Below are 12,674 nucleotides of genomic sequence, written 5' to 3' on the forward strand. Positions count from 1 at the left end.
CCAATGTGTGTAGTGTACTGTATAGACCTGTCAGAAGTGTGAAGGAAAATAAAAATAACTTAAAGTATATTCTCAACAAGAAGGAAAACAATGGCCACGTTACTTTCCATTGACAGGATTACTAAAAGAAAACCTATTTCACTTTAGCTTGAGTCACATTTTCTTTCTGTCTAGACTGTCTGTCTGTCTGTCTATCTATCTATTTATCATCTCTCCAGTGTATTAGGGATTGAACCTAGGGCCTCAGAGATGCTAGGCAAGAGCTCTACGACTTCTGCCTCACCTCCAACCCAGTCTTTTTAAACTAGAGAAATAATCTTTTATCTGGGAAGGATAAATAAGAAGGAAAAAGAAAAAAGAAAAAAGAAAAAATTTAGGTCCAAATAGGAAGATGATAAAAAGAATTATTTTAAATTCATACTTATAGATCAAGAAAAATATTCCAAGATACTAAATATATCTTCAACTGTGTTATTTCATAAAAGAAATGCTGAGATTTTCCAGATTTACAAATGAAACAAACCAAATCAAACCTGAGGAATAAGGAATTACCTTCTCTGCCATTACACTACCCCCTGGTCTTCAAATCTGATTCCTTCCAGACTCCTGATCCACCTGTCTTTTAAACACTGGTGCTCTCGGGGGTGGAAGTAGGGGAATTGGGGTGTTGTAATTCCCTTTGATAATCTGATAAAAGTTAGAGGCCTGAACAATGGATACTTATACAAAAAATACATGCAATTATTTCAAGGGCTTTAAAACTTCTTAACTTCAAGCACATATTCCTTAATGTGTGCTTTACCATCTCAGGATAAAGAAATAAAGACTCCTTACAGAATCCCAGCCTAGGTATTGTCTCTCAAAAATCCCAGGCAAAGTGGCAATAGAAAATTAGAACTTTTAATTCACATAAATTTGAACCTTTTTTGTATTTTTTTGACATGCTGGAGAAATAATTCAACCGGACACATTCCGAGCTTACCTCATAAATGCTGGTAATTAGGTTTATGAAGGAACCTTCTAAGCTTCTTATTAGAAGAAAGGGAAGAACTGTATTTAGTTCATCCCTTTAAACATTTGTTTATCTCACTATGTACCCCAGGCTGGTCTGGAACTCACTATGTAGCTCAGGCTGACCTCAAATTCAGTATCTTCCTGCCTCAATCGCCCAAATGCTAGGATTACAAGCATATGTCACCATGTTCGGCCAGACCCAGGCTTTAAAACATACTGACTGATTCAACCTTGGGGTGAAATGAAGGTCAACAAAGGTGCTCCACTTCAAAGTCCCTTTCGTAGTATGTGCTCCTCTTTCTCAAGTCTCATTAACCCATGAAAATTTAAGGCATCCGCCAAGATTGTGAGCACCTTGAGGATAACACCTTGAATGATGTCAGTATAATACTGTTTGGACTGTATTATGCTATGGTAACAAATGACTCAAAAATCTGATGCCTTACAACAAAAGTGTTTATTTCTGACATTGCCATTGATCAGCTTCAGCTCTGCAACCCAGCCTTAGCTAAGACATGCTGGTTCCATGACAGAGTATATAAGAGCATGTATAAATGGCAGAACCTTAACCACAGAGAGAAAACATGGGACATGTCACTTCCTCTAATATTTTATCGGTCAAGGAAAGCCAAGCGACCACACTTTTTGCCAACGTTGTAGGGCATACAATCTTACTATGGAGAAGATCCTAGTAGAGAGAGGCAGCCAATACTTTTGAACTATGTTGTTTTATACAAATGTTAGTTGGTATCTCCAGACAGTCAAATGGGATGAAATTTAAAGATAAATTCATTTAAGCTTTTGTAGTAATGCAATATGTAGTATTCTACACTTACTTTCAAAGCATCAACAAGCAAGAAAAGAATGTGAAAGATTTGATTAAAGCAGCTCACATAAAAAAAGAGACAAGGTTTTAGCTGACCATAATGCTGCTGCCAAAAAAATTGTAATGCAAAATTTTGGGCTGCATTAATAGAAGTACAGGATCCAGATAATAGCTTCATTGTATTAGACAATGGTCAGACCACATCTAAAGTCGTCTGTTCAGTTCTGGCCACTGTATTTTAAGAGGTACTGACAAACAGACGTTGTCAGAAGTTCAGAGGCATGGATGGGGGAAGATCTGTAAACCCCGCCATGGTTTGTGGTCTGAAAATTCCAGTTTTTCCCCCTTAGCTTGGCAAAAAAAAAAAAGACTCAAGTAAAATATAATAATCATTTTCAACTACTCTTAAGATTTATTGTGTGAAGAATAAGTTTCAAACATATAGCTCCAGACTGCTAAGGACCAGTAAGTACAAGTCAGACGGGAAGCAGATTTAGCTCAACGAGAAGTTATTTCTAACAATCAGAAACCTTGTAAAGCAAGGAAGGATGGGTGAAAGCATGATTTGAAATGTTACTAAGACTAAACTGTAGTTGAGTGCTATAAATCCACATCACTCCTCTCTGAAACCAAACAATTCTGAGGCATTTCGAAATGCATTGTTCTTTTCTGATTAAATAAAGATCAACAAATGAGAACTGCAGCAAGAAGTAAACCAAGAACTTCTTTGGTCTTACAAACACGGAAAGGTAGGCTATTGAAAGGAAATGAAAATTTAAGGGTAGATAACATTAGACACAAACAGAGTATCTTGGATTTTACAGAGGAAATAGGTTTGTTTGAAACTGTATTTATTCTAGAAGTTGTTTTGATACTGTGACCTAACTATTATCATTGTCAGAAGACATACAAAATGGCAGTTGAAGAAATGTGCTAACATTAGAAACTACTACTATTCTAATCACAAGACAATACTAGCATAGTGATCAACTTGTATAAGCATCAGAGTTCCCTGCAGTAGAACACCAAGCAGTGTGCCACTGGCATTACAAAATGATCACTCAGTAATGACTTTGTCTTCTTACACTATTCAAATTCCAGCACCATTCTACTCTCTCCTAGCTTCTAAGTTCCCACATATTTTCTACATACTCTGGATTCTCCAGCAGGTTAGAAGCAGTACAAAAGATAAATACTAAATGTAGCCTTATATCCTAGCCCCTCATTATCAACTCGCTCTCAGCATAGTTAAGTGTTAAACATTATTTGTTAAATTCTTTTACTGAATGTTTTTAAGTTACCTAATTTGATCATCACACCCTGTATATATGTACTGAATTATTACACAGCACTGCATAAATAAGTACAGTATGTCAAACACAAAACATGCTAAAGTTATCCAATTAACTTTTCATGTATTTTAATTGTTACATAAGAGTGAGAAAGTAAAGGTAGCTATAGGGCTCTTACTTGTTACAAAAAATGAATAATCAGTTTACAAATTATTTTTTAGGGACAGGGTCTTGGCTAGATGGCTGATGATGGCCTCAAATTTGTGATCTCTGAGTGCTGGGATTACAGGCAGGTACTGCCATGCCTGGCTAATAATCACTTTTTATAAAACACTTTAGAAGACAAATTTCTTCTTCCCTTTAATTCTTTGCATCCGAAATGAGCATATTTAACAGGATTTCCAAGCATGTGGACCCCGACACAATTTCCTGAAACAAATCACACTGCATACACATTTTAAAAGACCAAAAACCAGGCTTGTTCACTTATAAAAATGAATTTGCCCATGTCTTTCTGGGATTAAATTTGTAAGTCAAAATAAAGGAGGGAGGATTACAGAAAAGGCTAAACACTTAACTATCTATTCTATATTAAATAATATGAAATTTTAGGACTTACTTGGTATAGATTAAGGCTTGTTTAAGAACTTGTCACTGGATTCCTACACTTGTTATTTCTCTGCATCCTTTTGTAGGCACTACCAAGAACTACACAGGTTAGGCTGTGGAAATCAGGCGAACATAGCTTCAGCTCTCCCATCCCAATCCACCCAACAGGAGAGTCTATATTCTACTGAGAAGGAATAATGGCTCAATAAAGAGGTATACTCTGGATATGTTTAAATAGCTTCCAGTTTAAAGACACAGTAATAATAGCAGTACTCCCACCCCTTGTTGTCCGAGGACGTGGTCCAAGACCCCGAATGGATGCCTAAAACTGTAGATCATATTGAATCTTACATACACTGTATTTTTCCCTACATATATACACACACACACCTATGATACTAATTTCTAGATTAGGCACAGTAAAAGATTAACAACAAGAACTACAATAAGAAAATAGAACAATTATAGCAATATACTGTAGTAGAAATTATATGAATGTGGTCTCTTAAAAGTATCTTTTTGTATTGTACTCATCCTTCTTGGTCTTGTGGTAAGACGATGCAATGACTACAGTAAGATGAAGTGATTGACACAGTGCCTGGCTACTATGTAAGGGTAGTTGAACTTAAGTACTGCAATACTGCAACAGGTGATCTGGTAACCCTGACTGTACTATGTGACTAACAGGCAGGTAGCATGTACAGCATCAATGTGCTGGACAAAACGATGATTCATGCCCTGAATAGGACGGCACATTTCATCAGGGTACTCAGAATGGCACCTAACTTAAATTTTATGTATTGTTTATTGCTGGTACTTTCCATTTATCATTTTCAGACTGCAGTTCGCTATGGGTAACTGAAACCAAGGAAAGTGAAACCTTGGTTAAGGGGAACTACAATAGCTAAAAATGTTAACTCTCTTTTAAAGTTAAAATTATTAATTTAAATTTCTAAATTAAAATTGAGATAGCCAGGCAATCAAGCAATTTTCTTTAAAAGATGAAAATCATGCACAGTAAATACTTATTTAAATAAGAAACTATTTCACATTATCACTTTTTTTTTTTTTTTTTGCAGTACTGAGGATTGAATCCAGGGCCTTGTGCTTAAGGCAAGCACTCGACTACTTCAGCTACACCAGTCCTTTGTTTGTTTTTGAGACAGGGTCTCCCTTAATTTTTCCTAGGCTGGCCTCAACTGAATCCTCCTGCCTCTGCTTCCCAAGTCGCTGGGATTACAGACGTGTGCAACCATGCCTGGTTGTCAGGCGCTCTTCTAAGTACGTAACATGCATCAACTCATGCATATTCTTCATCACAACTGTATAAAGTAGTATTACCATTATCTTTTAATTTTACACATGAGAAAAAAGTACAGGATGATTAAGTAACTTCCCCACTATCACACAGCTAATGATAGGCAGGATGGTGATATGAATTCAGCAGCATAGCTCCAGGGTGCTTTAACCTTTATGGGTAGCTATATTATATACATCGACACTTGAATGCTCTTTTGAGTCTGTTGCTTTAATCACATATGAAGAAATATGTTCACAGGCAGCCAAGGCTTTATAGAATTATTATTAAAATAGTTCCACAATCAACTTTTAGATGACTCTCTTAAGCTACTTGTATCTAATCGAATCTAATTTTTCCAAATAATACATCTCTTGGCTTTATTATACTTCATAAGTGCAACTGGGTACCTTTTATGTTTAGCATAATGCCTGACTGTCGTTAAAATTCCTTTGCACAGACTAGATGTAGGATATTTTATTCACATGAGTGTGCATTAAAGTCATTCTACTACTTCTCAAACTCTAAATTCAATCATTCAATAGACATTTGAATACTGAATGGATACCAAATAGTTTGGAGACAGGAAAATTTGGATGGCCTCTGTTCTCAGGGGAGGCCATAGTTATAAAACAATGTAGTAAATGCTTTTATAGAGATACTAAGGTTCCAAGGGAACAGAGAGACCCACCTACCTCAACTGAGAATGATGGCAGTTTGATGTGCAAAGGCAGAGATGCCTTTTTTCCTCTCAGGGAACATAAAAGTATTTAAGTAGGATTAGTTGCAGGGTTTACAAGGAAAGGAAGGAAAAATGATTAGGAGATGAAGAATGAAGCTGGAGCTAGATAAAGAAAAGTCTTATCATTAATAATAATAATAAAAATAGCCATGGTAAGGATTTAAGCAGAAGAGTTGTAAGATCAAACATGGTAACAAAAGGAGTAACCACATTTTTTAAACAACAGAATCCTGCTCTCTAATGAAATCCCATACATACTTTAAATGAAGTAAAACAGCAATGGCTGAGATTCAGATGACCTGCTTGACCTGCAGCAGTTTCAAAATTACTGTTTTAGAAAGAAAAACTAACACAGCAACATAAATGTTTTGCTTACTTCATGCCTCTCATGATGTGAGTCTAACTTCTCAAGTGCAAACATTCATTCTAGTAATTTTTCATCCATTACAGAGGTGCATATATAGAATACACGGGATACTACATCTTTAAAATTTATGATAAGAACTTATAATATAGAAAGAAGGAGAGAAAAATTAGTTTTATGTTTTATTAGGTTTTTTCCTACTTGAGTTAAAATTGTAAGTGTCTACCTTTTCTAACCCCCAAATGAGGATTTATGGTTGGACAAATACTAGTGTATTTATGGCCACAAAACATTCATACTGGTCCAGTGCTGAAAGATAAAGAAGAATATGATTGTAACTAGCATAAGCTTTTTTCAAGATTAGTAAACTTGAAGTTTTTAACAGTATCTTTGTGTTTAGAAATCTTTCCCCATCTACAGCTTGAGTATCTGTTGCCCACCTTATAAAATTTGTAACTCTTAAGTGTAATCATTAAAAAGAACAATTGGTGTGAAAACTGCTTATCTTCCTTATTGCCACCTAATACATTCCCAGCAGTAACATGTAAAACTAATTTAAAAAACATATATGCCTCTCTTACAATTCACTAATGACTCTTTACAGTAACAAGGGCTATAGGTTATAATCCCAGCAAAAAAAAGTATACACTGACTTAATTTGTTTTATATCAAACCAAATACACACTGATTCAATCTAATCTAATCCTTATAAACTTTCTCTCCACTTTTACCCTCCCCCCCTCCTACTACTAACATTTGTAGGTAATATACTCAGTCTCAAGAATTTTTAAAGTGTCATCTACTTTATAAGTAGTAGATTGGAAACAAATATTCAAAATAACATGTAATACACATTGAGAATTACAGAACAATGGTTGTTATTGCTGACATAGTTACTATTTCTTTTTTCTGCCAGCATAAAAGATTAGAAAACAATGACCACCCTGGACTACATATTAAAAGTGCTCTTGTAATGTGTTGTTAATGGCTACTATGGACTATTATTAAAAGAAGAAAAAGGGGAAAAAGAAAAAGGATATAAATTAAATTTCAATATATCATCTGACCAACATGTATAATACATGTACTTATTTACAGACACACTTACGAAATGACTTTTAGTCAGAAACATCATTAAATGTTATGGTCAGAAAATACTCTTTGTATATGATATTTACTCAATCTAAAACTTAACAGTAATAGTTTTTTGGGCACACTCCAGACTCCCAAAATTTGCAAAAATAGCAATGACTTCATTGTAAATTTGGGATAAACATAACTATATTATAGTGAAAATAAATTACATCATGTTTCAACTACATTAATAATTTTATGCAAACGGCTTAATAAATAACTCATTTTCCCTTCTTTCAAATATAAAAGTCTGAAAACCACCATATACTCATTACAAACAAAAGTGATTTTGTCTTTTAGAGAAGTTTCTGTTTATAAACAGATAAAAAAAAAACACTTGAAAATAGTTTCACAGGAAAACAAGAGTACAAAAAAATTCTCACATGTAAAGTAAAAACAATTAATACCAGTATCATATACTTATCTATTCAATTAGAAGACTTTGGAGTAAAATTTTCATGTCTTGTTCATTTAAACCAAGTTTCTTCAGTCCTTTTGAAAATTATTCCATGGACAAAACAGATTTTTTTGTGAAGAGACTGTATATCTACTATGTTGATTTTAACAACCCATCTAATAAACACAGAACAAATGCTAATGATAATTACAAATACTAAATTACACACTGTGCTTAGTTATCCCCATAGCAACACAAAAAAGTTCACAAATTACCTGGACAAGTTTATATTTTTCCTAATTTGTGCAAATAGTAATAACTTTTCTATTTAGAGTAACTACTGATTAAACTATATTCAATAACTAAAATCTAAGCAATCTCCCAGAGAGAACAGTTACAAGAAAGTAAGGAGGGCAGTTTTTTCAAATGCAGATGTATGGAGTCTGGCAAATATAAACACATAATAGTGAAAGAAAACTCTGTAGAGAGAAAGAGGAAAATGTAATTTACAGGATCACCCATGACTAAATTTCTGAACTTGGCTTTTCTGATTTTTAAAAGCTCTTATGCTTCTGTAGATTATAAGGTCTACACTTTTAGAAAATTCTAAACACCTATAAACACATACTAGTACTTGATAATATTTCGTGCATAAGAAGTCTGGCAAATATTAATTCAATACCTGAGTTTACATAAGGTATGCTGAACCTCTGATTGTATTTTACAGAAAAGAACACTGGGAACAGAAAAATTACTTGACATTTTAAAAGTGACACTGGATTAAATAATGAAATTGAGAACATAAATCAGCATTACTTTTCAATAAATATTTCTAACCACTACCTCTATTCTCACATAGCATGGCACAAATAGTTTTAAAATGTAGTCAATGTGCTTATTTTATTTGCAAGTGTTTAAAATTTAAAAAAATTCATGTTCTCATAAATTATAAATCCAACATAACGTAGCTTTTAACCTCGTTTTGCTCTGAAACTAGCAATCCTTTGAGACAGTCCCAAGATAAAAAAAAAAAACACTTTTTTTAATATATCTTATTCAATCTTTTTTTTTAACTCATTTTTTCAATTGAGGAACTAAGAGCCTGTACCAAAAAAAAATTAATGGCATGGTTCAGTCTTTGTAATCTTCAATTATGCTAAGAGGGGCAACACACTGCCTCTTAATACATATTCAGCATTAAAATAATTTCTCAAAATACTATTGAATGCTCTAAGGATATTTTTAACATTTATATGCCTGCATGCTTAGCTCTTACTCTTCAAATCCTTTCTCCAATACTGAGGGGTGGTAAGGATGTCACTCTTACCCAAGCCAGCCATGAACAGTACAAAGTAAATTAAACATGGTTAGTTATTTTTAGTAGAGTTTGTCTCCCGTTTCTCTTTTCTCCTTATCCTGCCATAAAATTTAAGCTAACCAATAAGCTCTCCTATCAGTTCACATTTCTCATTTATACATAATCAAAACAATGTATTAGAATTAAACTCCCCAACTAGGTCAGTGTTTTCTCCTATTCCAAATAAATGCAAGGCACTAACACAAAGGAAAAAAAAATTTTTAAAGAGCCCCTATGGAAGTTTAAAAAGCATGCAGTCATTGTTCTTTTAGCAAAATAGTACTTTTCTTAAGTGACCCAAATAGAATTACCGCTTAGGAAAACCAAGCCTTTAATTCTGAAGAATTTGCACCTAGAGAAAATGTCAAGGTAACTTTTTTTACCGCTTGTGGACTTTAGACCAAATCTGTTTACTTTAACTTTGCTGAAGTCTGCGTATAACCACTTGTTGGCCTCTGCTGCAGGACCACCGTCTTAGTGAGGGTGTCTGACAACAAGGTGCTTTTGATGCCTCAGTAACTAAACTACCTTGGATGGAATTCCCGACAAACCTGACTATAAAATTTTACTCGATGGATATACTCCTTAAACGGTACAGCATAAACCAGAGAAATTTTCCATTTAGTTAAAACGTTAATAAAGCAGCATATAAATGTGGGATGATGGGGAATTTAACTTTGTTCCTAGATGATTTGGGAAAAAGGAAAGTTCAAGACAATGACAACCCCTAAGTTGTACGCCAAATGATTTTCATAAATCAAGCCATATTTAATAAGTACCACATGAAAGATTATCTGAAGGTACCTTTCTGAATCCTTTATAAAACTATCATATAACTAACCAATAGTTAATTTGTTTTGTAACCCTCAACTTTTAAATATCAAATTTCTTAAAGTGGAGTACAGCTGCTTCCCTAAGCCAAACAATTCACCCAGCGTTATTGTCCTCCATATATTTCCCCTCAAGCAAGCTCTAAAAATGTCATCCAAAAAAAAAAAAAACCCAACTGGTCATCTGTGATAAAATATTCAAGGAATACTAGAAAAGTTGGAAAATTAACTAAGTAGTTTTAAAATATTAAATAGAAATGTATGTTTTTCATGAAAAGGTCAATGAACTATTTTTGGAAAAGTTCACAATAAATGCTTAGTAAAAATGATTTTAAGAACTTGAGGCATGCATAATTCAGGTCACAATCCCATGTGTCTTTATCACTTGGAGAAAACTGTTGAAGAACTGAGTATCACTAATGAGCACATGACCTCTGTGATGCCACCAAGGTCAACAAGACCTACAGGAGGGGGATATGCTGAGTAAGTTCAATTTGCCCATTTCTACAGCTCCCTTTTAAGAAAAGGCAGAAGGGAAGAAAAACAAACACATTTTTGTATTACTGGAAATAAGGTTTTTAGGTTGCAGCAACTAAGAACCCCACTATGAGATGGTATAGACACGTGTCAGTAATGAGCAATGGAAGCAAGATGAAACAGACCTAACAGAACAGGTAGAAAGTGGCTGCACAGAAAGAACTGACAAGATCCCCAGCTTATCTCCTTACATTTTGTACTGAAAACCTTCAGTACCCTGACTCCCCATCACAGGGACTCGATTTTGAAGTAATGGTTCTCTGCTCAGAGACTTTTTTCAAAGAGACAGATAACCAAAGATTCACCATCAACAGAAAAAGCACTCACATATCAGAAATGCTTAGGGATGAGGAGCAAGATTGTGTGATGAGCTTACCAGGTGACACCAACTCACAGGTGTCCTGCAGGCATTTCCTCCACTACCACAATCTGCACGTTTCACAAATCAGGAAGTTTTCTTGGATGAGACCTACATTTTAAAACACATTGCCCACTTGGCACCTGCTTTGCTAGACTAATGCTATCACTATCAATCTGAAACTAGTACTTTGGAAATTTCCAAACAACTTCCAAATATAAAGGCATATAAAGGTAGGAGTGAGTGTGTGAAAAATCTCAAAGTAGTTTGGTGGAGAGCAGTTTAACCATGGACATACCATTCTAACGTTTGGCAAATAGGTAGCAATACATGCACACATTATGATTGTGGGAAGTTAAAATGGGAAAAAAATGAGCAAAAGCACGGGTTATTGACAGCAGAACACTGGGGTGGTAGGAGTCTTCAGAGTTACTTTCAGGGCAGCTCTAAACTGGTAGATGGCACTGGGTCGGTGTGATTATTTAGCCCTGGCAGTAATAACTAATCTCCAGCTTGAGGGGCTCCAAAGCTAACAGAACGATGGTGGCTTGAGCTCATCAAGTACTTCGGGGTCCCTCTTCCTATTTCTCTCCGTGAACACGGAGCCTGACACCTGAAACTCTTCACACAAACGTTACCTTGTTTCGGGGATTCAGTTTTCCATTTATTTTAAAAGTGCACCGGGCACCAATTCAGCAGTCTGTGTGAAAGATTAACCTTATTTTCCTGCATGCACAGGGACAGAACTCACGACAATTCAAGCAGTTCCCTCTCCCCCAACTAACTTTGTTTCTTAAATCACTTAGTCCTAAAATAACCATAAGCAACAAACATTAAACACTGGCATGGCAACGCGCACACACCATGCCCCTGTGCTACCCACGGGCGGGTTGGTTCATCTCCGGTCTCCGTCCTGACCCGTCCTCCGGCCCCGGTGCCTTCCGTCCAGTCCAGCCAGGCTTCACCCGAGTTTTGCAGTAAAATCCACTCTGCCTCGTCCCGGGGGCAGAGTTTCTCAACTGACCAGCAGCGCGCCCAGAGCCCTTCCCGGGGCCCTGGCCGGTCCCCGTACTTGGCCGGCGCAGGGGCCCCACCTGCCTCCGTCCCCGCGGGCCGCCCCACCAACTCCGGCGGCGCGGCGGGGGCAGAGCCCACCCTGGCCGGAGCCCCCGACACGGGCGGCACCCGAGGGCGCGGGCCCACCAGCGCCCCACACAGCTGTCCCGCGACGCCCCCAGCGGCCGCGTCCCGAGCGCCTGTCAGCGGCCCGGAAGGGTCGCGGGAGGGGGGGTGGGGTTGAAGGGGGGGGGCGAGCGCTCCGCTCTCGCCGCACTCACCTGGCCGGACTCGCCGAGGAGCCGGGCGGGGGGTCGAGGTCGCGCTAAGAGGCCGCCGCCCACCCGCCCCACCGCAGCGCCCACCTCCCGCACCCCGCGCCCGTCGGCGCGCGTCCTGGCTGGGCCCGTCGCGCGCTCGGAGCGGCCAGGGAAGGGGGTCGCGGGGACGCGCAAGAGCCAGGGCGAGGGGCGCGCGGGGGGGCGGGGGCAGGGGGCGCGGCGAGAGCGGGAGCTCGGCGGCGACCACTGCAGCGGCGGAGAAGAGGAAGCAGCCTCGGCCGCGTCCGTCATGGCGCGCGGCGTAGCGGCGGCTCCCTCTGGTCTCTCCGCTCCCTCGCCTTTAGTTTGACCTTTCCCTCCAGTGTGTCTGAGGGAGAGCGGCCGTGCGCGCGCGTGTGCATGTCTCTGTGTGTGTATGCGCGCGCGCGCGCGTGGGGAAAGGGCCGGGTTCGTTCCCCGACGCCTGACGTCACTGTCATGGCAACGGCAGCCTCCGCCCCTAGCTTCTCATTTCCTGTCTCCGCCCACTCTGCACGTTCCGGGGTCTCACGTGCTCCCTCACACGCGCGCACGCACTCAC

The 12,674-nt window shown here is 38.2% G+C and overlaps 1 long non-coding RNA gene across 2 annotated transcripts in view; it reads right to left on the reverse strand.

Annotated features, from left to right (window-relative positions):
• The window catches only part of LOC141421750 (uncharacterized), a 34,055-nt gene extending 21,830 nt beyond the window's left edge, over positions 1-12,225 (reverse strand). Inside the window, exon 1 of one of the 2 annotated variants that reach the window (XR_012446451.1) lies at positions 12,095-12,225. This is a non-coding gene — a long non-coding RNA (uncharacterized lncRNA). Of the gene's footprint in view, positions 1-11,640; positions 11,905-12,094 lie in introns of those variants that run through there. The other variant, XR_012446452.1, reaches the window with a different exon arrangement.
• Between the last annotated feature and the right edge of the window lie 449 nt (positions 12,226-12,674).

This window comes from Castor canadensis, chromosome 3 (assembly GCF_047511655.1).
Source record: "Castor canadensis chromosome 3, mCasCan1.hap1v2, whole genome shotgun sequence".
Classification (NCBI taxonomy): domain Eukaryota; kingdom Metazoa; phylum Chordata; class Mammalia; order Rodentia; family Castoridae; genus Castor; species Castor canadensis.